The sequence below is a fragment of the Lissotriton helveticus genome, chromosome 6, assembly GCF_964261635.1.
Source record: "Lissotriton helveticus chromosome 6, aLisHel1.1, whole genome shotgun sequence".
NCBI lineage: Eukaryota > Metazoa > Chordata > Amphibia > Caudata > Salamandridae > Lissotriton > Lissotriton helveticus.
The window spans coordinates 477,855,485-477,882,881 of record NC_136067.1 but is presented as its reverse complement, the minus strand read 5'-3'; positions in this window follow the sequence as shown (position 1 = coordinate 477,882,881).

Below are 27,397 nucleotides of genomic sequence, written 5' to 3'. Positions count from 1 at the left end.
TAACATCACTAATCTATACGCACATTGCAAGGGTGCTTTCACTTTATAAAAGATGAGCATCCCGATAGATTAGCAAAGGAGACACTTCCGCTGACACCAAGGGTCCTTGCATGCTGATAAATAACCATGCCATGGTCTGACATCTTGTGAGAGGTGTCCAGTCCGTGACCAAGAGGGGGTCCTTCATTCTGTCTCATCAGGTAATGGGGTTGGACTATCCCTTGGCGACCTTCTTGGCTTTACACCTACACATACTCTAAGTACGCTAAGAGTAGGGTTTGCCTAGTAGGAATACGCTTGAATACTTCCTCATGTTATATGCCTGCATATATACATTGTTTCAGCACCATGGTAGAACTATATCTAATATTTACGCGTCTGGTGCTTGTAATCCCGTTTATCTGCTTCTTTGTATTGGAGTTCGGCATTCGGGTGGAGGTTGCCGGCATGCACATTCACGTCACTTTGGGAAATTGGAGTGCATCCCCACCCACCAAACTCACGCAGGAACGGCTCTAAGCTGACCCTGAAGTGTGCTGTTGTTCTAAACCACGTGTGAACAGCACCACACAGTCTGCATGGGTGCAGCCATATTGTTTTCTGCTCACTGTTATGGTGCTGGGCCTAAATTCTGATCTCTTCTCAATCTTTGTGATCCCCTCCTTTATTACTTTTCTACCCCTAATATTCATATTTTGCAATAGTGTGAGTCTGTATTATGAAATTAAGCGACTACAGGGGATTTGCTATCAACAGGATAACCCGTTTTTCGACTGATACCACCTTTTGCCTAAGGGGAGAATATATTACAGTCTGTGCGATATAAATAATATCGTTTTGGAACCATGCATAGGGTGCCCTAACCAGGATCCCTAACATACACAGCTCTAAGTTCTAATACGGGGATACTTCAATCAATCCTGGGATATTATCTACACTCCCATGGTATAGATGAGTATAAATACAACTAAGGAAGTCTACCATATTGAAACAGGTGACCACATGAATTTATCTAACAAGCACAGAGAGTCTATATACTGGTCTTGAGAAAGATGGATTTATAAATTGACCCATAGAAACGCATTGACGCAAAATTCTAGTACACAATCCGCCTATCTGTCATTGGTTAAAGAAAGTTAATTTTGAACTGTAAATTTCCATGCTAATGAATGATACTGTTTCATGACGGATGTGTAAATTGTCAAGACACATTATATTAGTCTGGCTCTGTTTCACTCTCTACATGGTTTTATGTTATATTTGACTACTTTTTAACGTATTGTGTTTCATTAACTTTTGAGCTATTTTAATTGTGGGGCCGCTTAATCTAATGGAATTTTGTTATGTAAACAATTAATGTATGTGAAATTGTAATCTTTGTAGTGGCTTCCCCTGTTACATATGGTTCAATCTTCAGGTGTGGAAGTAGAGCAAGTGGAAAGAGTGCAATTTCTGGGTGTGTGAATTCGTGATAAGTTTAGTTTAGTTCGTAAGGAAATCTACCCAAAGGGATTCTTCCTTTTTCAGTGAGTTATTATTATGGACAATGTAACAAAATCTCACATAATGAGCTTTGATGGCTTGAGAGAGACATGAAAGAATGGAAGATAACTTAAAAGTAAGGAAATGGTATATGGTGGGGGCACAGTTTAAGAACTCACAATTAAAATATATACAGTTTTTAAAAAGGGTAGGTTATTCTCGATCAATAACAGCACGATATCAGCGATTTCAAAGCAGAGCGCAAGGATGCGCAGAGTACCCCCCGGCTTCCGCCTCAAGGGTGAAGTTTAGCAAATTCCACGGGGGAAATATACCACGCCCTTAAATATCCTGGGAGGGTGGGAGGGACGGTGGTATGGAGCGCGAGCCTTCCCCAGCCCAAGATGGCGGCTCAAGTTGCTGGAGGAAGTGACCAGCGCCTAGCAACGGCGGCGCTGTGTCATGCGGTGGAAGACGGCCTCGGGCGATGTCAATCTCGCGCCAAGGTGGGGGCACAGTTTAAGAACTCACAATTAAAATATATACAGTTTTTAAAAAGGGTAGGTTATTCTCGATCAATAACAGCACGATATCAGCGATTTCAAAGCAGAGCGCAAGGAAGCGCAGAGTACCCCCGGCTTCCGCCTCAAGGGTGAACTTTAGCAAATTCCACGGGGGAAATATACCACGCCCTTAAATATCCTGGGAGGGTGGGAGGGACGGTGGTATGGAGCGCGAGCCTTCCCCAGCCCAAGATGGCGGCTCAAGTTGCTGGAGGAAGTGACCAGCGCCTAGCAACGGCGGCGCTGTGTCATGCGGTGGAAGACGGCCTCGGGCGATGTCAATCTCACGCCAAGGTGGGGGCACAGTTTAAGAACTCACAATTAAAATATATACAGTTTTTAAAAAGGGTAGGTTATTCTCGATCAATAACAGCACGATATCAGCGATTTCAAAGCAGAGCGCAAGGAAGCGCAGAGTACCCCCGGCTTCCGCCTCAAGGGTGAAGTTTAGCAAATGGTTGAAGGAAGCAAAAAGACGACGAATTAGGGAAGAGAAGCTGGGAAAGATGAAGTCGGGTCAAACGGTCACACAGAAAGCCATAGCGTATGATAAGGAAAGGGTGGAAAAGAATATTGAACGTATGGATAGGCAGTTCCGGTTGGAAACTGATAAAAGCTATGTGGCCAGACCAGAGACAGGGGATGAATTAGAGGAATTGCTGGAAACCCGACCACCTCCCCCTTGTGCCCCGCAAGGCTTGTATCCAGCTGTGCCTGTGGTACGAGTTGATCAAGCGGGTGCCGTCTCGGGATCCGATACTCTGATTTCCCCTCCTTCTCTTCGACCAACTACCTCACCCTTATTATCCCTTCGGCCGGACGCGGCTGTCCCTTCTCCCTTGCACCCTGTATTTCTTTCTCCTCCGACTCAGACCTCTTTAGATCTTCGAAATATAGTTGGTCCCGGTGCCACGCCCAAGCGACAGATGTCTGACTTGAGTGATCAGCGAGCTTTCACTCGGTCGCTGTTGGGACAGGAGGAAAGGAGAGCTATTATAATTCAGGCATCCCAGTGGATGCGGAATCCTATTTATACTTTGGAAGATATTTGGAGTACTATGAAGGATTTTGAACCCGTTGCACAACAACTGGCTCTAGAGAGCATGGCGATCCGATTGATCTCACTATGGGAACAGTGTTTTGAGGAAGGATTACCTCCTCAGATACTGCGTGACATCAGGGATCATGCTCATAAATTCCATCTCCAAATCGAGGAAGTGTATCAGAATGTAAACACCCTTTTGCATAATAGGGAATGGATGCACCGAAAGAGTGCTGAATGGCGGGCACAGCACCCCATGAGAGAGGTGCATCCTCTTTTCTTCCCGGAACTACCTGAAATAAGGGATAACGGGGGCAATGTCACAAGAGCACGAGTGGACGCTAGACTTCAGGAACAATGGGTTTACACCCCTTGGAAACGAAGTGAGGTCCTTACGTTAAAAGTCCAGCTCCCTGACCCCCGTAAAAATCCTACCGCCTATTATAAAGAATTGACGGAAGCTGCCAATTCGGCCATTATGACTATAGCTGACATCGAGCTATTTTTCGGTCTCCTAATTCCGGTGGATATTTGGAGACAGATACATGATACGGACCACATTCCTGAGCTGGGGGGAACTTGGAATCAATTAAAAGATTGGGATAAGGAACGAAAGCCGAGTGAGCAACCCCGGGATGAAATATTAGCAATACCAGAACAGATTGTTACCTATATGCAGACTCTTCTCCCTCCAAGGAAGGTAGATTGGGATACATTGACAGCATGTAAACAGAAAAAGGATGAAAGTGTGTCCGATTTCTTCACCAGGTTTGAGAAGGTGTTCATAGATTTTAGTGGTCAGGACCTCTCTACGGAGGGTGGAATTCGATTATTTGTAAATAGATTTGTCACAAACTTGCTTCCTGAGGTTATGACTCGCCTCCAATCGGCAGAAAGCACATGGACTACGGCTGCACCCTCTGTTATTCTTAGAATGGCCCAATATTATGAACATCGAGAAAATTAGAGTAAGGAGAAATCAGAGGAAAAAGACTAAGGATTTAAAAACTAGGGTACTACTGCAGTAAGTCAGTAGAGGGAATAATCCAGGACGAGGAGTACGAGGTTCCTTTCAGAGAGGTCAAACAACAGGAAGAGGAAGGGGTGGACCACCGAATATTGGAATCAATCAATGTTCTTATTGTAAGGAGGAAGGCCATTAGAGAGTAGATTGCCCTCTGTTACTGACAAGGAATGGACCTAGTAGAGGACGAGGTAGAGGTTGAGGGAACATAGATCATAACAGCATGAGGAGAGAGGAGTCACAACGTGAGGGTTCTCGGAAAAATTATTTCGATGACCCACAGAACAGACAATATTACAATGAGACTTACCAGGATGATAGATACGATGAACGGGATTATAAATGAGGCAGCCATCGACAGAGCAGGGGCCATATTACAGTACCAGTTGACCAAGAGGGACCTTACGTACAAGGAGAACTGTTGGGTATATCGGGAAAGTTTTTAGTGGATACTGGGGCGATGAGTAGTTCGGTCGCTCGTACACTGGTCCCAGGGGCAGCTCTGTCTGGCAAAATAATGTATCAGTGGGATTCTCTGGAATACCGGTAGTGAGCCCATTTCAAAGCCTCTGCCTTTTACGATAGGTCCCATTTCTATGCACACCCCCTTCCTTCTGACTTCTAATTGTGGTGAAAACCTCTTAGGGTTAGACATTCTCAAACGATTACATGCTCGCATTTATTGTTCCCCGGATGGTGTCTTCCTGACAATGCAGAAACCATCGGTGACAGAGGCCCAATACTTTGCTAAAAATGAGACTTTTCCCCCTGAATTCTCCACCATTCCTCGGACATTGTGGACAACAGGGGACACTGATGTCGTTCTGTTAAGAATAGCTCCTGTGTCAATAACCCTGAAACCAAATGCACAGATGCCACACATTCCCCAGTATAAGATTTCACCAGAAGGTGAACAGGCCTTGTTGCATATCATTCGTGACCTCATTGACAAAGGAGTGGTGGAAGAAACAGCTGCTAATGTGTGTAATAGTCCCATTTTGCCAATTCTGAAAAGGACCCCAATTGATGGTGCCCTCGATTATAGGACTGCCTATCGTTTTGTGATTGACCTTCTAGCGGTCAATAAGATAGTAGTCCCTCAATACCCAGTGGTACCGGACATAACAACCATTCTTACAATGATTCCCCCTACAGCCCAATATTTTTCTGTGATAGATTTAAAGAACTCCTTCTTCAGTATTCCAATCAACCCTGATAGCAGACATATCTTCGGATTCTTATTAGGAGGCCGAAACTTTAGATTTACGCGTGCACCCCAAGGCTACACAGAAAGTCCTAGCATTTATAGCCAGGCTCTAAAAGCGGTTCTGGATGAATTAATTTTGCCTGCGGGCAACGCAATCATCCAATATGTGGATGACATTTTGGTGGCCTCTGATACAGAGGAAGGTTGCAAGGAGGCAACGGTGAAATTGTTACATCATTTGGCTGATAAAGGAAATAAAGTCTCCCTCTCTAAATTTCAATATTGTCGACAGGAAGTGACCTACCTTGGCCACTTACTGCCGAAAGCGGGGAGATGACTAACACCAGAACGAATATCTGTAATTACTAATATGTCTGTACCTCATACTCAACGTGATGTTCGTGCTTTTCTTGGCATAACCTCTTACTGTCGCCAATGGATTCCTAACTATTCACTTCTCTCTAAACCCTTGTTGTATTTGACAACCAAAGATGTGCATGAACCCCTACCCTGGACGGATGAAAGTCAAGAAGCCTTTGACTCTTTGAAATCTGCTTTGTGTTCTGCACCTGTTTTGGGTACTCCGGACTACCGGAAGCCTTTTTCACTTCATGTGCACGAGGTGGACGGTTTTCCCTTTCAGTATTAACACAGGATTTTGGTGGGAAGCAGAGACCCTGTGCTTTCTTTTCATCAGTATTAGACATGGTTGCCCAAGCCCTCCCCAGTTGTCTGAGGGCCACTGCGGCGGTAGCAGTGGCCATCCGGCAATCGGAGGGTACCGTTTTGAATATGGAACTCACAGTCTTGGTACCACATGCAGTAGATATTCTGTTAAATAGAACTAAGACCCAGCACCTTACGAGTGCTCGTTTGACAGGATATGAATTAACATTGTTTGCACCACATATTACAATCAAAAGATGTGCTACATTGAATCCAGCCACGTTATTGCCCCTTCCTTCCGGTGCTGAGAAAAATGATGCCCATGATTTTATACTCAGAACTGAAGAAGAAACAAAAGGCTGTGTAGACCTTACCAACACCCCCTTACCAGAACCCCAAGGAGAATTATATGTGGATGGTTCTTGTTTTAAATTACCAGATGATACGGCCACAGCTGCATATGCCATTACAACCTTGAAAACGGTGGTGGAAACCGCTAGGATTTCACATCACTCAGCACAGGCAGCTGAACTAATAGCCTTGTTAAGAGCCTGTGAGATCAGTAAAGGCTTAAGAGTAAATATTTACACAGACAGCCAGTATGCCTTTGGCGTCGCCCATAGCTTTGGGAGGCTGTGGAGGGAAAGGGGTTTCTTTACCACACATGGTCAGAAAATTCAACACGGTCCTTTAATTGATCGTTTATTGCATGCCTTGACACTACCAGATAAAGTTGCCATTATCAAATGTAGTGCTCATCGGAAAATCATTGATTCTACAGGAAAGGAAAATGCATATGCTGACTCAGTAGCTAAAGAAACAGCGCAAACTAAGATGACTCCTATGTTCCCTAGTGCTTCAGCCTGGTGGGTGGCAGAAACATCTGTGTTTGATAATACCATTGAGAGCGTAAAAGAGTTACAGAAGGAAGCTACCATAGATGAGACACAGAAATGGGAACAAGAAGTTGGACAATTGGCCAAAAATGAATGTTGGATAGATCGAACTGAGAAACAGCGTTGGTTACTCCTTAATGCATTGGTATATGCTGTAGTGACCATTGCCCATGGTCCAGCACACATAGGGGCAAAAGGTATTTGTGCAGTGTTGGACCCAGTTTGGAATAACCCAAATATTTCCAAAACAGCCGTACATGTGGCTAAATATTGCCCAGTATGCTTACGTTACAATTAGGGGGGGCAGAGAGGTGGTCCTGAGTGGAAATTTGGCACCACCATCTTTGCCCTTTGAAGTTCTTCAGATTGATTACATACAGATGGAGAGAGTGAATAATTTAAAATATGTGCTGGTGGTGGTTTGCGCGTTCAGCAAATGGGTCAAAGCCTACCCCACTAAGGAAGCCACCGCAGTTGCCACTGCTAAAGCTTTGATTAAACAATATTTTCCCCGCTTTTGTTTTCCCCGAATTATCTGGTCTGATAATGGCTCACACTTTAATGCCTCCCTGGTTCAGAGTGTTTGTGATGGACTACAAATTAAGCAAAAGTTTCATGCAGCCAGACATCCTCAGTCAGCGGGCCTGGTCGAAAAATACAATGGCATATTGAAGTTAAAAATGGCCAAGATTTGTGCTAGTACGGGATTGAAATTGCCCGATGCCCTCCCTTTAGCCTTACTGTCTCTGAGAACCACCCCGCACACAAGAACAGGTTTATCCCTTTATGAAGTAGTTTTTGGTCACCCCGCCAATGTTTGGGGAGTCCCTAGACCCAGATCTTTTAGAGATATTGATTATCCTTTGATGACAGATTACTTGTATGCGTTGACTAAAGATCTGCGTTCTATCCATCAACAGGTATCCGAGACATTGCGGCCGCTACCAGAGGGACCAGGACATCGGTTGGAACCGGGCCAGTGGGTCCTGGTGAGGAACTATCAACGGAAATCGAGTCTGGAACCAAAATGGTCTGATCCTTACCAGATCATACTCGCTACAAGGTCGGCAGTGAAGGTGCATGGACAAAAGCACTGGATCCATGCAAGCCATCTGAAGCGCCTTCCGCTTCCTTTACCTTTTGATTTGCAAAACCGTGAAGGAATTCCTAGCCAGGAAGGAGAGTCGCCGCAGAGCCTTGTGCCCTTTTCTGAAGCCCGAGATGAGGGGCAGCCAAGTGAAGCGTTGCCCTCCGGTGACAAGGAGGCGGCTCAGACAGCGGAGGCCGTTATCTCTGATATATCACAGGGATCAAATGCATCTGATGCCCCTGCAGCTGAGTTGTTTTCTGACCAGGAGCAACCTGGTCGCTGTAACTATGACCTGCGGCCCCATAAACAGCGCGGTACCCCAGTTTTCCATGGAAGAAGATAGGGAAAGACTTCATTTGAAAAATATCAGATAGTTACACTGGGGTACTGAGCGAGACACTGGACTGGACTCATTGAGAGCTTGGAACACTGTGTTAAGCAGCTCTGTTCAGAAAGAAAGACTAAGCTGGGGGACGCGGTTGTTTTCCCAGACGAAGGAGATCATTTTCTTTTTCACTTGATGGATTATGAGAGTCTGTCTGTGAGGCTCTAGAACGGACACAGGGAGAAGATCCCCTCTGGTGGCGTGCGTGCTTTGTGAATACAAAGATAGTTTTTTGGACTTATAGAGAGGGACCGAGTTAAATTTGGACTTATAGAGAGTATGTTTCCCTTTGCTCGATTTGCGATGGAGGATGAAAGGCCACTGGCCCCTCGTCAATATGTGGATAATATGCATTTATTTTCGGGATGGTCCACCAGAGTGAAGGTGGCATTCGTTGCTTTCATTGTTATCATTACAATAATTATGATGTGTGTATTCGTATATTTAGAATTTCAGCAACCAGCACAGAAGTTGTTAGGAACTACTGTTGCCCCGGAAGAGCATCTCTTCTATTCTTTGCCCCCCCACAAGGCCAGACATAGAGAAACTTATATGAAAAATGCTTTTATTGAAATGTTGCACCAGACACACAGCACCACGAATAAGACGAACTGTTGGGTATGTGGGTTACTTCCTTCAGTCATGCACCAGCATGAACTGTTTATCTCCTTTAGCTAGTTGTGAAGCTTGGTTCCAGTTGTTATCTTTAATGTATTCACATTATGTAGCTGAACCGAAAATTTATACTGAAAAGGATTATGAAGCCATTTTGAAATATATAGAAAGACATCAAGGATTTGATGCAGCAGGAAATGAGGGTGAGGGTTCTTTGGACCCTAATGCTTGCATGAACGTCTATACCGATTATAAGAATGTTACATGGCTAATGGAGGAAATGCAGGATTTTGAACTCTTTAATGACACTATGTATTTCCAGCATTTTAAGGAACGAAATGTTACGAATGACAAGGCCTTGCCGATTCCCATCATTAATACAACCTCTCCATTTTGTATACAGGGACGAGGTCATGTTAAGGTAGGAAAGAGCAGATGTAATTACACATACACTTTACAGATATATAGTACCCCACCTATGATCACTCCACCCGATGTATATTTCGTTTGTGGTGAGAATGCATACACATGGCATCCCCGGGGATGGGCCGGAAGTTGCTATCTCTCATTATTCTACCCACCTGTGTATATTGCCCCGCCCGACTATCACCGAACTCATCAGCTAGTCCAGAAAGAGGCAGGAGTTAGCAGAAATGTTAGGAGTTATGACACTGACAGTACAGACCAAACTGATACCTCCTTGCAACAATTCGAAGATTTTGGTAAGGGCCTTATCCCCTTCTGGGGACCCATATTCAATAGCCGCAGCATACGATGCCTGTCTCGGATAGTTGAGAACGTGGTCCAGACCACTACTGGGATTTTAACTAATATCACTGTAGAGCTTGCAGCGACGAGGCTTGTTTCGCTCCAGAACCGGATGGTTCTTGACGTGATCCTCGCAGATAGGGGAGGAGCCTGTTGTGTGATCGGCAGCTCTTGCTGCGTGTTTATTCCAGATTCGGCCCCTACCATTCATCTAGCTATACAGAAACTACATCGATTAGCCAGTGAAGCCCATGTGGATAACCGTACCTGGTCCCTTAGTAGTTGGTTCTGGGGTCCTTTAGCCACCTGGGGTTGGAAGATATTGTAGTGTAGTTCCTATCTTCCCAATAGGCTCTGCGCATTGGAATAATACCTACAGCAGTAAAGGCCTAGGCCAGACGTTAACTAGGTCTACTACTGTCGATACTAGACTTAAAGTTTTGGGTTTGCCAGCTTAGCTCAGAGTTCACTAGAAACGTTCTCGAATGTTCAAGGAGGACTTAACTTCCCCGATTAGACAAGAAGGGATTTAGTTTCTGACAACCATAGAACATGACAACTTTGCTCTCCCCTAATCAAGAGTCAATCTCGAGAGTCGTGTGAACAAAAGGCAAATTATTTTACTCAGTCAGTACGTGCATTCTTAGTCTCATCAGAATGTAGAGAAAAGGAAGAGACGGGCGTGTTCAATAAAAAGGTGTTATTTATTGATCAGTCTCTTTTCTCATACAAGAGAAATGGATCGATATTATTGCAATACTTATAGTTAAGTAAAGTGCATACATTAAAAGCAATAGTATAAAATAATACTGTAAAAACATTGATATGGTTTCTAAGCCATAAGATGTTTTAAAATGAATAAAATATATTACATACACATATACATTTGACTAAACGTACTCAACTGGTGTTTCTAGATACGCCTACCCCGTGTACCTGACCTAAGTCTAATACGTGGGCGGGAATAGAAAGTTACAGTTTAAGTTAAGTTTGTTTTTGCCAAGTGAATAACTAAAGAATTCTCTGTGAGGGGTTATTCAGTTCTGTACCTGGAAGTTAGGATGAATGAGGAATGGTATCTCTCTCTCTGGTCTCGATATTCCAGGCGGCCTGCGAGGGCTGCCCAGAAACGCCGGTGCTGGATTCTCGGCAGGAGAAAGCAGCGCGTCTCTCAGCGCGTCAGAAAGGCGGGGCTGCTGCCAGCGGGGTCTGCTCTGCTCTTCGCTTCGGCAAGTATGGCTGCTCCGTCTCGTCACCACGCGTGTCTTTGCATATGGCAAGATCGGTAATATTTATACCTTTAAGGTGCCGAGATTGACGTAAGGATGGACATAGATACGTCAATAAAGATGTCATACGACTTGCTCGTTAGCACATTCTTTTACTAAAGTTCTCGGTGAAATCAAAACAATGGCCGCAGGGTTTTGCCCAGGTTGTCATAGGTTTGATTTGTTATGAGAACTCCGTATGCCTTATCAGGGGCTGGAGGAATATCGCTTGTCTAATTAGATCGCAAGCGTTATGACCTAATCAGATAACACGTTCCTGTGCCGTAGTGTGACTGCGTCAGATAACGGTATCTGCATCATGGGGGTTTTCTGCCTCATGGGCTGACTGCTAGTTAACTTGTTGGTTTGTTTAACTAGAATAGGGTCAGGAATAGGGGGATCGATTCAGGACCTATAGGAATACATGACACCCACTCCACGCTAACTATGGACATATTTACTAATCTAGGCATAGTATAACATAGTACAACATACTATAGAGTAGTGTGTATACCTTACCACCCCAAAATACATAAATGCATTTTGAAATTTTCAAATATACTGAAAAATTGCAGACATATATATTGTATGCACTCAAGCTGTAGAATAATGCCAAAGTAATCGCATTTGTATACATTATTGCTTGTATGGTATATGAGAATTACACATGAAATGGTTTCTTAAATACAGAAAAAAGTTTCGAGACCATTCCATCACAGAATAAAATATTTATGAACATGCCAGCGGGCAGCTAATGTCTATAAGCTATCTAAAATTTAGAAACCTTAGTTCTCTAAGAATAGTTCTTACTTTAAGCAGAAGATAATGTCCCGAAAAATATGAAAAAATATTTTGGGGCTGCTGAAAAATTGCTGTCCGTGAACTGGAGCGAAATTGTTCATGTGACTTTATTTTTAAAGTTGAAGGCCGAATTCAGGGAACGCCGTGTGCGGGTTTGTTCGAAAGTCTCTATTTCTGTTCTGGAGAGAACATCATATCATTTAGGCTTTCGAAAAAACTGTCAACAGCTTCCTGGGAAAGTTCCACTAACTCGGAAATAGGTGTAATCATGCATTCTTGCGCATGATTGTCTCCATTGACATTCTGATTCGCATTGCTGACAGAAGGTCGTACCTGTTCGATGCTGCTTTCATCTTGAACTTCACTACCCATCAATCGTAGTGGTGAAGCTTCCACGAATGCCGTCATCAGGATTGGTAGCCTTTGAGGGCAGCACAAAGCATGAACCTTGATCGGGCTCAACAATGTTTCTGCATCCATCGGCGCATCCGATTGTAGCGTCAGACAGGTGTCTAACACGCATTCTTCTCCGCATAGCACACACCTCAATACAGGTAAAACACATCTTTGCCACATTGGTCGAAATGATAGAAACCAAGTCATGTTCAGGTCTCTAAGCCGGGAGAGTCCCAGGATTTTTGATATCCGGTCCCGGTATCCAATGGCTAGGATTGTTTCTTCCCTTGTCGCAAGAGTTTTGTCTGTGACATGGGTTGCCATAATGAAAAATAAGGACTAAGAATAGGATTCCTGCAATTAGTCCCAAGATCAGGGGAAGTCCGCCAAAAATCGAATGGACGAAATCTGGAAAAATACCCAGTATGGCTTTGAATGGTGTTAATGCCATCGAAAATACTGTCTTAAATACCTTTGAGACCCCATTGGTATCAGAAATATTTAAGATTTCATTCAGGATTTCCGCGAAATGTACAGGGGAATTAGTTGATAATAATGTATGTATCTCTGCAGTCGTCCTTGCGACTTGTAGATCATACGTTTCTTTTGATGACGAGAGCCTGGTAGGCGTCTGAAGAAGGACTGTTTTCATTCTGCTTAAAGTATCTATTCGAATAGAAGTAATTTTCAAATCGGGCCATGCCCTTGCCTCCCTGTCTGGGAAGGAGCTGGGGAACAACGAGCGTCCACAGCACTTGACCTTCGCAGTCGTAGTTACTAGATAAGGAGTCCCGGGCATAAGACTACAACATCTGCGGTCTACAATAAGAATGTAACTCCCATTATAGAGTCTTTGAAAGAATGGTTCTATTTCTGTTGCAGGTGCGCCTTGCTGGTGACATGAAAGGTTGTATGAATTCCCTTCACAGGCTCCATGCAAACTAATTCCGTTACACAGAAGTGTGCCACTTAGTGACATCGCACAATTGTTGCCACTAAGAAACACTTTCTGTCCTTTATTACTGACACATGCATGTGAATAGGGCAGGTTCCATGTTGTTTTAAGGTACCCCTTTCCCAATTTCTCGTACATGCCAGCCTGTATATATTTTTGGCAGTATTGAAACCTGAAGGTTGAAATTGGAATATTAATTATCCCATGTATCATCCATTCACTGACAGGTCGTTCTGACATTGTCATTGGTAATCTCTCAAGTTTCTCAATGCTCAGGATTGTATAATCAGCACCCCTTTGCGCCATACTGATTTGTCTATCAGTAAGGTTAAAGATTTGGAATAGTGACGTTGTGTTGATTAAACGCCAAGGCACATAGCCTGAACGCAGATTTTGTAACGTCCAGCCAAGCTGTACAATAGAACGCAATTGTGACTGACCGTGTTGTAATAACAGTAAGTCTTGCGATAATATATCGATTGCTGACGACACAATGCTGTCCAAAGAAAAAATTCTGGAGGACAGAGTCATTAACCCATTATCCACTACAGAAAGTGATTTTTCCAAATTAATACGGTCAATTTCCCGTATTCTCTCTGCTGTTTCAATTTGAGTAACCTTCCAGGCCTCATTGTATGCTGCATATACAGAGGCTGCTATGAAACGCTTTTGACGCTGTTTGCGTGGTCCCAAAGTGAAATCACGCAAGTCAGCACCATCAGTAAGTAAAGTTAGGTGTTGCTTAATTTCTGCCAGTGTGGAAGTTTGTAGCCATTGAAGGCATAATTTGCCCACACTGTAGGTTGTTATTATCCCTGGGTGATGTCTTTGAGGATATCTAGGGTCTGGCCTGGTCATTTTGAACCCCTGTGTTTTGTTCAGGAATCTGTCTTGACAGTTATTAGTATCTGTGGGCCAGATCAACCACTGTTTCCAATCAGGATGTGTTCTGTTTTGGTTTAATATATGGTTTACGTCTATCTCTTCATCTGTATCAGAGTTATTGCTAAACATTGTTGGCTTTGGAATAGACGGTTTATTCAAATCTTTGATTTTGGCTAGGCCAAGACAGGTGGATTGTTGAACAGTGTCATTTAAAAATATCATTTGTTCTGGGATCATGCAGGCTCTAAACAAAGCTTCTATACCCTGTACTTGCCATTCTTTTGTACCCCAAACACTTTTCAATTCAACATTTTTGTCCCAATAATCAAAACCAAAAGTATTCATTTTTTCAAAGAATGAGTCTGAATATAACAATTTTGTGTTGGTTATCATGGTCTTGGTCCCTGTTTTGTTTGACAATTTAAAATAAAATGTTTCAGCATTACTTGTGTTAAAACCTGAAAAATATGAATATTTGTCGTAAACGGTTCTTGAGCTCCCTTTTGGAGGTGTTGCACAATGTTCCCATTGATTATAATTTAAAAAATTTCTAGGTTGTGCAGATCTATGTAAAAAGTGGTTACCATAGTGGTTATAGCAATACATACTATCATAATTTGTAGAACCCTGCAAATAATCATGTTTGGTAAATTTAGCAGACATTACTAAGTCAGACATCATATTATTAATGCTTTCGAAGTCCCAATCATCAGCAAATGAGTTTCGTTTTGCAAAGTCACTCAATGAGATCTTAATTTGGTGTGGATATTTCAGGATCTCGACCGGACCATAAATTTCATAGTCAGTGTTGTCCCAGGCTACCCCACCAGGTATCGGATTGGCTGTGAAGTTGGCTGAAGAAAGTTCTCTTTTCTCGACGTGTGAAGATGTGTGTGGTTTGAGGATCAAGTTGATTTTCTGAATTGCTGTGTCCATTTTTGCATATTTTCCCTCAATGAAGCGTCCCAAAGTTAGTATCATGATGAGCCAAAGTATGAGGATAAATGCACCAAAACCCACCCAAAATTCAATCCATGGGGAAATCAGATATGTTTCTTTCAGTTGTTTGAAAAGTTCCTTAGCTTTGTCTTTAAAGTATTTTGATGATGGCTGTGTCTTTGATTCAGTGAAACCTTCAGAGGAATCATCGAAGTTTATGAAGTAGCCGGATGCAGTTCTGTCAATTGTTCCAATTGGTTCATTGGTTGCATTTTCACTTGGTACTTCATTATAGATTGGTGTGTCTCTGCTAAATGTTTTTATTTGGGTTTTCAGAGGTCTGAGTTCTATTGCATTGCTGCATAGTCCTTGTTGTTCTTCTGTAGGCGTTTCGAATGTGATGAGCCTCTTCGTTAGGACCTCTGTACTGGTAGCAAACCTTGGTGTTCTGCTACTTATTGGGAGTCCACTTGGCCTACTGTTTGTTATCGGCCACATGTTGTGGTTTTACGAGGTCGATGGATACAACTCGGTTCTCCTTTTTACCAGCAAGTGGCGGTAGTACAACTGATCTTGTCCCGTTGACAGACAAGACAGGAACTGCTTTTCTGTAAGAAGGCCCAAATTCCTTCTTTACCGCGATCTTTTCCCTGACTAGATCCCCGACTTTTGGAATCCAGACAGGTCTTGCTGAGACAGGTGATGGTTCTTCAGTGGTTGTTGGCTGTTGTTTCAACTTTATGTTGCTCAGGTCTTTTCTTGTTTTGTTTAAGTCCTGCAAAATAGCCAAACGGTCTTTGATATCAAAGGCTTTTTCTTTCACCACTGAAGTCTGACTATCAATGTCAGAGATCATCATCCTAGTTCCAAATAATAATTCGTACGCACTGAATCCCTTCAGAGAATTTCTTGGCAAGTTATTGAGACTACGTTGGACACTTATTAGATGTTTGACCCACCCAGCTCCCGAACCTAATATCTTTTCCGTTATAGATTGCTTTTTGCCTTGGTTTTTTCTTTACACCATCCCGTACCCTCAGGAAGGAAGTGAGAAGATTCCCGCTGGACTATGCTCATTTGGCCATGTTTCCCCCCAGGCTGGAGGGCTTGAGTGAAAACAATAGTCAAACATAGCATGCGCTTAGCGTATATGCCATTTAGACCCGCAAATCTTTGTATGACAGTCCGGACGTCAGCCGAGTGCTGGTGATCTACATTATAAGTGGAAACTAGCCTGTATATGTTAATCGCAACCCTTCCTTTTTACTCCTGATTTTTCCTGGAGTAGAACGACGAGGTATTAAACTGTTTCTCTCCCCACTGCGATCTCTGTTGCAGTTTGGGCAGTTTTTTACAAACATGGTGTGACGCAGGCTCATGCCTGGCCACCAGTACCGTGATTGTAATTCTTCCAGAGAATCTTTCAGTTTAAGGTGTCTGAGACCCTCGCCCATGTGTGCGTCTGCAATTAACAAGTTTCTCCTGTCCATGTTTGGAATCACTCTATCCCCCACTCCAGGGATTCGAGCAAAAGGGACGGAGTTTGCATCGATTATGTATGTATAATTGAGTGGATAGTTGATCGGTAACGCTGAGCAGTCGCCTTTTGATGACGTTTTCACCGCCAGCACTGTTTTACCGTCAATGTATTTTAATGTACGCTTTTTTCGAACTACGGGAGCCGATTTAGTGGCTGCCGCTGCGGCTGTTTCAGCCAATGAATTCCCTACAACGTGAACGCCATCACGCTGATGACTCAGTGAGTGAGTCACGTGAGTCTTTGGTAGTTCTTTTTGTAAAAGAGCTATTTGTTCCCAGAGCAGTTTCTGCTTTATTGGTGCATCTGTGTCATCTTTGTAACCGTTTTGAATCCATGTCTGCAAATCGCTGTTATATGATTTGACGCAGTAATATGAATCTGACACTATAAGTGTTGGGAATTCGCGATCCGCATTATCTAGTGCCATTTTCAAAGCTAATATTTCAGTTTGTTGTTCTGAATTAGTTTCTACTGAGTGTGTCTTTGTTAATAGAGGTTTTAGTTTACCTCCGCGCCACACTTCTTTTGTAATCTCACATGTGGGGTTGTATGCTTGTTCTCCCCAAACGGAGGGTTGTGCATGTCCGTCTGTATAGATTACACAGGCGTAATGTCGTAAAGGCAGAATGTCGATTGGCAGAGGATATGTTTCTTCATATACTAGATTTTTCAATTCTTCTAGTTCTGGATCAAAGTAGTAGTATACTTTGTCCGTTGTGATTGAATTCACCCATTGTAACCATTCTGGATCCAATGTTGTTGTTGGTAAATTACACGGTGTTGTTAATGCCTCAAAGGCTGATTCAGCTGTTCTGACTGTGATATGTCTACCGTCTGCTTGATCTTTTTCTCTAGCTATTGCGGTTTGAACTGCATGAACAATTTTTTCTTTGTTGCTGAATTTCTGTTCAGCTTTTGTGTACAAGTGTGATTTGAATGCAATTGGTACCTTTTCTCCCTCATTAGAGGTCAGGTATGTGAATCCGCATCTCCCTGGGATGACTCGAATCACGAGATTGCGTGTGTTATCACGTGTTTCTAATTTTGTTTTAATTAGCATGTCTGTTTGTAAGGATCTCAAAATTTCTGTGTGTATTTGAGTCCAATTGGATCTTTTAAAATCTGGTTTAATTAGATCATAAAGGGGTTTGACCCTTTCTGCGTAGTTTGCAATGTATGTTCTTCCGAAATTTAGGAAGCCTAGAATCGACTGTAAGTTTTTTAGTGTTCTAGGTGCTTGGAGTACGGCACATTTCTCTAGGAAATTGTCAGCCAGGCTTTTGCCTTCACTTGATAACTCATATCCTAAGAATAGGACTGTCAGATGGGCAATTCTGGATTTTTTAAAGTTGAATTTGTAACCCTCTGCAGCGAACCCAAGTATTATGGTGTTCACTCTTTTCAAGTGAGTCTCCAAGTCATCATCTGTTAAGTAAATGTCATCGACATAAGATAATGCTTCATCATCATATAGTTGAAGTAATTCTGTTACTCTCGCTGAGAATACCCCCGGGCTGTTCTTGTACCCCTGGGCTAACCAACAGAATTGTTTTTGAGTGCCATTTACTGAGAATGCAGTTAAATATCTGCTCTCTGGTGCTATGTTTTGACAAAAGAATCCATTGGAGATGTCTAAGGTTGTTTTATATTTTTTGCGCACTATGTTATTCATTAGTGCAGCACTGTGTGAGTTTTGCACTGCAAAAGTTTTGCAACATGTGTTAAGGTGTCGGTAATCCAAAACTAGACGATATGAATTGTCTGGTTTGGAGACCGGAAACAAAGGGTTGTTCATTTGTGAGGTGCAAGTTTCAATCACCCCCTGGTATTCTAGCTGATCTAGTATTTCATTTACCTGTTTTTTAGCTTCTTGCTTAATTGGGTACTGCCTTTGTGCAGTAGGTTGTGATTTTAACTGGATTTTGTGAGGAGGAGAGTCCTCATCCCATCCTACATGATGTTTATATAAAGCAGGTGCTAGAGCCACTGCCCACTTTCTAGCAAGTGTGTATTTTTTATGAATTGGAATTTGATTTGAGAAGGCAGGCATAATTACTTCTTCGCCATGAGGGCACTCCCTGACAAACTCTGGTGGCCAGTCTTTTTCAGCTAGAAGGATGTCATAACCCTTGGAGAGGTTATCCCAAAATAGTCCCCTTATTTTCCTAGTCTTATCTCCCTCTATACGTAATGTTATCTCGTATATCTTGTGAGGTTTGCTAACCCTGGTGTCTGCAGTTTCCACTTGAAGATATTCATTCGTGTCCACTGTCTCCAGATGATTCATATGGACTTTGCGAGCTATGCTCACTTCTGCTGCACTGTCTAGCATTGTCTGAGCCCATTCTCCGTTTTTCAGTTGTGTCCTCAGTATTCTCGGCATTGTTAACTACCTTGATACTGGCTACCTTCTTTTTTGGAAATTGTAATTTCTTTTTTAGCTGAGCAGGTTCCTTGTCTTTGGACTTGGTGTGCTCTTCTCTTTGTTCTGATCGTCCTCTTCTTTCCGATTTCTGCGAGGAAGTCTGAAAAGATTGAGAGGGACGTGTATCAATGTCTTGATATCTATCAGGCTTTTTTTATATTATCCCTATTTCTAAGGTTATATCTTTTCCCAGAGTGGTCACTCTGGGGTGACCTGTGTCTTTGGTTCGGAGATTTCTCTCTTCGCCTAGGAGACCTTCCTCTGGACTGGAATTTCTTTTCTTTAGGATTGGATTGTTTGTTTCCATCCCAGTTCTTTTTTGGTGAATTATTATTAAAAAATATTTTTTCTGGACTTTCAGTCTGTTGCGGTTTTACTGGTATTCCACCTAAACTATCTCTGCCTAGTTCCTCATAGGATTTTTCTATGATTCTGGCAATTTCAGCTGGTTGGTCTGCTATATCTGTCTCTTTTAACCTCTGGCGGATCGCCACGTTTGCTGCTTCACCTTTTATGTTGGCTAATAATATAGCCGAGACCTGCTTGAAGTCTTTTAGTAATTTCATACCAAGAGTTAAAGCAGGTTCTGGACCGTATTCGTCTTGAATTTGTTTTAGCACATCTGGTATCACCGAAATGGATGGAACACCGTGCGTTTTTGTGTAGATGGAAGCAAAGACTGTACCCCAAGTGTCACAGTCCTCAATGTGTGGTGCGATTCCCATAGGAAGACAGATAGTCAGAATCCTGTGTTTTTCTAGCGGGGTGGTGTCAGGAAACACCGCCTCTATTTGGGTAATTTTCTGTGCCAACCAGAATGGTATTTGTTCCCGTTTAGCCGGTACTTTACCTAGGCAAGACTGGATGTTCTGTGGTGTAATTTTATTTGTGTTCCCCTGGTGAGGGGTCAGCTGTGGAAGTTTAATCGCTGGCTGAATTGTTGAAGTCCGCATCACATACTGAACTAATTGTCTATGAATTTTTATTAATTGTTTTATCTGTGTTAACAGCCCTGCTACAGACATCCCATTGATGTCTGGATGTGGTGTGTATCCGGCTAGGACCGGCCACGTTGCTCCTGGTCTACCTAAAGGACCGAGCCTGGTGATGTGATTGTTATGTTTTAGGGCGCCATCAAATAAGAGCAAATGCTCTTGGAATTTGAGTGGTACTTCCACCTCCTCGAAAGGAGTGTACTCATTAGGAGGTTCCTCTATTTTGTAATAGTGGAAGTACTTTGTTACAGCATTTGCTGCTGGAAAATGTATCCATGAATAGTATACCTCTGTCTGCCGATATTCGTGTGCCTCAATTACGAATATGACTGTGCCACCTCTAGGTGTCAGTCCATTTTCTATAAGTTTCAGGGTTATAGATCTCCTTTTGATGACCGGGATGAGTATTATATCCTCGTCTGCTGCCTGCATGGTAGCGTCAGCTGCTGCGAGTTCAGTTGCTAATCTAACTGCCTCTCTTTCATCCTCATTTTCTGACATTTTACTGTCCAAAAGGTTATTTTGTTTGTTTGCAGATCAGGTTTCTTGTGGAAACAAAGATTAGATGCACAATATTTTGGAACTGTTTATCCTTCAACGTTGACTATACCAAGAACCATACATAGGAGTTCCCTCCTGCGATGTCTGGCGGATATAACCTTTCACCCACTCCGGACGTCTTTGGAGTATTTGGGAAAAGGGGTCTGAGTGAGAAAGCACGACTGAGTTACTCTAAATGTCTTACGTTAGTTTTATCGCCCTTTCCAAACGCGTTGGGCGCCATGTAGTGTAGTTCCTATCTTCCCAATAGGCTCTGCACATTGGAATAATACCTACAGCAGTAAAGGCCTAGGCCAGACGTTAACTAGGTCTACTACTGTCGATACTAGACTTAAAGTTTTGGGTTTGCCAGCTTAGCTCAGAGTTCACTAGAAACTTTCTCGAATGTTCAAGGAGGACTTAACTTCCCTGATTAGACAAGAAGGGATTTAGTTTCTGACAACCATAGAACATGACAACTTTGCTCTCCCCTAATCAAGAGTCAACCTCGAGAGTCGTGTGAACAAAAGGCAAATTATTTTACTCAGTCAGTACGTGCATTCTTAGTCTCATCAGAATGTAGAGAAAAGGAAGAGACGGGCGTGTTCAATAAAAAGGTGTTATTTATTGATCAGTCTCTTTTCTCATACAAGAGAAATGGATCGATATTATTGCAATACTTATAGTTAAGTAAAGTGCATACATTAAAAGCAATAGTATAAAATAATACTGTAAAAACATTGATATGGTTTCTAAGCCATAAGATGTTTTAAAATGAATAAAATATATTACATACACATATACATTTGACTAAACGTACTCAACTGGTGTTTCTAGATACGCCTACCCCGTGTACCTGACCTAAGTCTAATACGTGGGCGGGAATAGAAAGTTACAGTTTAAGTTAAGTTTGTTTTTGCCAAGTGAATAACTAAAGAATTCTCTGTGAGGGGTTATTCAGTTCTGTACCTGGAAGTTAGGATGAATGAGGAATGGTATCTCTCTCTCTGGTCTCGATATTCCAGGCGGCCTGCGAGGGCTGCCCAGAAACGCCGGTGCTGGATTCTCGGCAGGAGAAAGCAGCGCGTCTCTCAGCGCGTCAGAAAGGCGGGGCTGCTGCCAGCGGGGTCTGCTCTGCTCTTCGCTTCGGCAAGTATGGCTGCTCCGTCTCGTCACCACGCGTGTCTTTGCATATGGCAAGATCGGTAATATTTATACCTTTAAGGTGCCGAGATTGACGTAAGGATGGACATAGATACGTCAATAAAGATGTCATACGACTTGCTCGTTAGCACATTCTTTTACTAAAGTTCTCGGTGAAATCAAAACAATGGCCGCAGGGTTTTGCCCAGGTTGTCATAGGTTTGATTTGTTATGAGAACTCCGTATGCCTTATCAGGGGCTGGAGGAATATCGCTTGTCTAATTAGATCGCAAGCGTTATGACCTAATCAGATAACACGTTCCTGTGCCGTAGTGTGACTGCGTCAGATAACGGTATCTGCATCATGGGGGTTTTCTGCCTCATGGGCTGACTGCTAGTTAACTTGTTGGTTTGTTTAACTAGAATAGGGTCAGGAATAGGGGGATCGATTCAGGACCTATAGGAATACATGACAATATTCATAGTGCTGGCCGGAGCTTTTGGAGTAATATTTATGTGTTGCTTGTGTCTCCAGTGTGGCCCGGCTTGCTGTTCGTTCTGTGCAAACAGAATGACATCTGCTTTGAATTTTTCTCGACAAGTGAAGGTCGAGAAGCAGATGATTCAGAAGGAAGTATCGGATCTCATGCAGATCGATGAAGGTATTTTTGTAGAATGTATTGTATTGGCTATAGTAGGCCAAAAGGGCCGTCTGTTGGGATCAAATTTTCGATATCATGCATTATTGGCCTAATATATCCAATGTAACCTCGTAATTATATAATCGCTTAGTGACTATTGATTCTCTTTTACCTCGCGTGTTCCTATTGATATAACCTGAACCATTTTGTTTCGTTTCCCAATGGGCTTGCGTTGTTTCCCAGAAATCACGTGATCACGTTTTCTGCTCGAAACTATGACAACAGTCAGGCTGCTTACGATAGTTGCGAGCCGGTAGCTCAAGGAAACCCAAGGTCACCTCTGCCTTTCATGTGGGATGCGTACAATCTAGCAGAGCCAGTCCCTGTACTCCCCAGGCTACAGATAGACAGGGAGGCGTCTTACTGACCTGCCCCCGGAATAGTTTAGGCCTAGGCTACTAGCAATCAATTGTGCCTTATATGGATATTCCTCTTGGCATGCGTACAAGTTGTATCTTTCCTTGTAGGGTGTCATCTTGAACACATGAAACGTATATATGCTTAGTGTTTTGAACATGTAACCAGTCTCCTCTGCGCACCTCCGAGGGTCGTGTAGACTGAGGCTCCCCTGCCAGGGCTTGTATTTGATTGAATAAACGATTGAACCTTCTCCATTGCCGACTGAATTATTATTATTTTGGATAAACGTATATGGGCTATTGGTAAGTATAGCCCGATAGATTAATTTTGAATCCTTCAGTTCACACCATGGTTAAGCAGAAAAAGCATGGTAATGGAGGTGACCAGAAGAAGTAGGATTCTTCTAAATCTCAGGATAAGGGTGAGGACAAAGCCAAAGATAAGAAAGAGTCTTTTCAAGGGCCCCAAAAACCTGCATCTGGGGGTGAATCCTAAAATTCCACGAAAGTCAAAAAGAAACCTTAGTGTTATTTCTGTAAGGTGAATACACGTTGGAAAAAGGATGCTGATTAACCAAAGGCCAAGGAAACTACTTCTACTGCCACTGCCCCTAAGGCACCTGCTCCCCCTAGCACAAATACAAGTGGTAGTACTGCAAACAAGGGATTAGTGGGGTTAACCTTGGGTACTGAGATGGGTTCTGACTGAGTCAGATCACCAGATCGAGCTGTGTTTGTCAGTGATGGTGGCATGGATCTTACCACCTTACTAGTCAGTCCCACTAACTTGGGCAAGTACAGACAACAGACTTTAATCAATGGAAAATAAGCAACAGCTTATAGGGATACAGGGACATGTGTCACTATGGTGACAGAGAAACCTGTATTCCCTGAATTGGTCATACTTGGACAAGTGTACCAAGTTACCAACGCTAGCAATGTCAGGAATGACCATTCCTTGGCAATTGTGAATCTCAGCTGGGGAGGGGTAACTGGACCTAAGAGGTTGTGGTATCTCCGGACCCACCTGTAGATTGTTTGTTGGGCAAAGATCTAGAAACTTCAGACTGGTCTGAAGTGGAGTTCAGGACTCATGCGGAGATGATGGGCATATATGCTAGTGTGTTTGCTGTCACCAGGGCTCAGGCCAAACAGTTCACCACTGACAAAGCACTGTAACCTGGAAAAATGGACCAGGTGCTTCCCAAAAGGAGCAGGAAGGGTAAGGAAGTGTCCTCCTCACAAACTCTCAGTGATGATCAGTCTTTTGTGGGAGATTATCTCAGTCCCTGAGAAGGAACTGTCCCAGAGGAGTTTGGCCCTGATCAGGCAGCCTTCTTGGGGGCAGTGGGCCCTTTCAGGGCAGATTTGAGTTTGGAGCAGCCAGGAGTCCTGCCCCTCTTTTGAAGCCCTCAGATAGCAAGCTGCTGCTCAGGAAGCAGGGAATATCAGTGGTCCCATAGAATCCAATGGAAGGATGGGCTTCTATACTCTGAGGGTGGGGATCCTAAGCCTGGTGCCATCAGGAGGTTGGTAATACCCCAGATGTTCAGAGGCTTCCTTTTCTCCCTAGCACATGATATCCCTCTTGTAGGACACTTAACACAAAGCAAGACTTGGGACAGGCTTGTCCCTCACTTTCACTGGTCCCATATGCCTTAGGACGCAAAGGAGTTTTGTTGTTCCTGTGCCACTTGCCAAGCTAGTAGTAAGTCAGGTGGCACAACAAAGGTTGCCTTAATTCCACTTCCAGTGGCTGGGGATCCCTTTGAAAGGGTAGGGATTCACATTGTTGGCCCATTGAACCCTCCAACTGTATCTGTGAACAGTTACATACTAGTGGTGGTGGGCCTTGTTACTAGTTATCCAGAAGCTATTCCTCTTAGGACCACCACATCTCCTGTGGTGGCTAGGGCCCTCAGGGGAATATTTTCCAGACTGGACTTCCCTAAAGTGGTCTCAACTGACAGAGGTACCAACTTCATGTCAAGTTACATTACAGCAATGTCGAAAGAGTGTGGAGTAAACTATACGTTTATTACACCCTACCAACCACAATGCAATGGACTTGTTGAACGGTTCAACAAGACCCTCAAGGGTATGTTCATGGAACTCCAACACAAAATTAGGCAACAATGGGATGTCTTACTACCCGGCCTTCTCCTTGCCTACAGAGAGGGGGTTGGCTACAGCCATTTGAACTTCTGTTTGGACATCGAGTTAGGGGTCCACTGTGTATCGTGAAGGAGGATTGGTAGCAACCTCTCAAAGCTCTTAAACAGGACATTATGGACTATGTTCTTTGCCTGCGTCTACGCATCACTGAGTACATGAAGAAGGGGATCAAAATCCTGAAGGCCAGCCAAGAACTTCAGAAAGCTTGGCATGACCAAAATACTCTCTTGACTGTTTACCAACCAGGCCAGAAAGTGTGGGTGTTGGAGCCTGTGGCCCCAGCAGGTCTCCAAGATAAGTGGAGTGGACCCCACACCATACTTGAACAAAAGGTGAGGTCACCTACCTGGTGGACCTAGGTACTCTAAGAAGTCCCCATAGGGTACTTCATGTGAACCGCCTGAAACCTTTTGTTGACTGGGCTGACATGAGCGTGCTCATGGCAACTGATGAGGCACAGGAGGAAGCGAGTGACCCTCTCCCTGATCTCCTGTCTCAGAATCCTGATAGATCAGTAGATGGAGAAGCCTTGGCAGGCAGCCTCACTCATTAACAGCAGATTAATTGCAGGCAAGTCCTCAATCAGTGCAGACACATGTTCTCCCTGACACCCAGTCAAACTACCTGGTGTACTAATGAAGTGGACAGAGGTGAAGAATAACATCTACAAACAACCTGACCATGTCAGGGACTGCATCAGTACAGAGGTCCAAAAGATGCTTGAATTGGGGATCTTTGAGCCTTCTGCTAGCCCCTGGACTAGTCCAGAAGTCCTTGTGCCAAAACCTCACACCAAGGCTGATAAAAGAAGAGCGCTGAGGCTTTGTGTAGACTACAGAGGTCTCAATGCAGTCACTAGGACTGAAGCTCATCGAATTCCCAGGACAGATGAGCTGATAGATACTTTGGCCTCAGCCTTGTTTCTGAGTAAATTTGACCTGACAGCAGGTTTCTGGCAAATCAGACTAGCTGAGGATGTCAAGCCAAAAACAGCATTCTCAACCCTTAGTGGCCATTAGCAATTCATATAGATGCCCTTTGGTCTGAAGAATGTACCTGCCACATTTCGGAGGCTGGTGAATAAAGTCTTGACAGGTCTAGAAGTCTATAGTGCAGCATATCTTGATGATATAGCTGTCTTTAGCTCCACCTGGGAAGATCACCTGGACTTCCTCAGAAATGTTCTGGAGGCCCTGCAAAAGGCAGGCCTCACTATCAAGGGCATTAAGTGCCAGATAGGGTAGAGCAAGGTTGTGTACTTGGCCACATGGGAAGTGGAGACCAGGCTTAACTATTGGAGAGCAACATCCAGACCATGGTGGCAGGATTGCTCCCACCACCCAGAATCAGGTCAGACCTTTTTTGGCCATGACTGGATACTCCTGAAGATTTGTTAAAGGATATGGGTCAATTGTAACTCCTCTGAATGATCTGACATCAAAAAGAATGTCAAAGAGAGTTCAGTGGACAGTAAGCTTTCAAAAGGCATTTGAAGACCTAAAGTAGGCCATGTGCACTGCTCCCATCCTCCAAAATCCTGACTACGCTAAAACATCATTGTCTAGACAGATGCATCTGAGATAGGGGTAGGGGCTGTGAAATCACAACTTAATGCAGAGAACCAAGATCAACCAGTAGCTTTTATCAGCAAAAGGTTGAACCCCAGGGAGAAATGTTGATCAGTCATTGAGAGGAAAGCCTTTTCTGTGGTCTGGGCCTGAAGAAGTTATGGCCATACCTGTTTGGCACTCACTTCATTGTTCAGATAGACTATAAGCATTTCCTATGGCTTAAACAGTTACAGGGTGAAAATCATAAACGTTTGAGGTGTTCCATTTCCCTACAGGGGACGGACTATACAGTGGAACATAGACCTGGTCTATGTTTCCAGGTCTATGTTCCACTGTATAGTCCATAACCATGCAAATGCAGATGGACTCTCCTGAAATATCCAAATAGAAAATGAAGACAACTGTGCAAGGTTAGTCTCATCTCCTTACATTTAGGGGGGTTGTGTAGGAAAGTAGGAACTGCTTCTATGGCTACCCCCACTTTTTGCTTGATGAAATGCTGTGTCTAGCTAGTCTGACTGGGATCCTGCTAATCAGGGCCCCATTCTCCCCTAAATTGCTATGGTAAGTACTTAGGTACACCACAGATTGGATACTGGGGTAACCCTATCAGTACCCAGTATATGGTACTAAGGTGCCCAAGGCATAGGTCCACCAGAGGTCCACCATAGGCTGAAGCATGTGTTATGCCACCTATGGGAGACTATTCAAAATATCTCTACAGGCCTGCCGTTGCAGCCTGTGTAAGCTGGTGCTAGCGCAGACACTGGCTATTTAAAGACAAAAATATTTCTTTTTCTCCTTCCTTAAAACCTTAGAATACTAAGACAATGTTAATTTGTTGTTGTCTTACTCTCTTAGATTTCTCAAAACCCTCGCTTTGGGAACGTCTTCGTATCTTAATGTCTTCACATCTTGAAGCTTATAAAGAGTGTTCCCTGCCAGCCATACGCCAAAAGATAAACT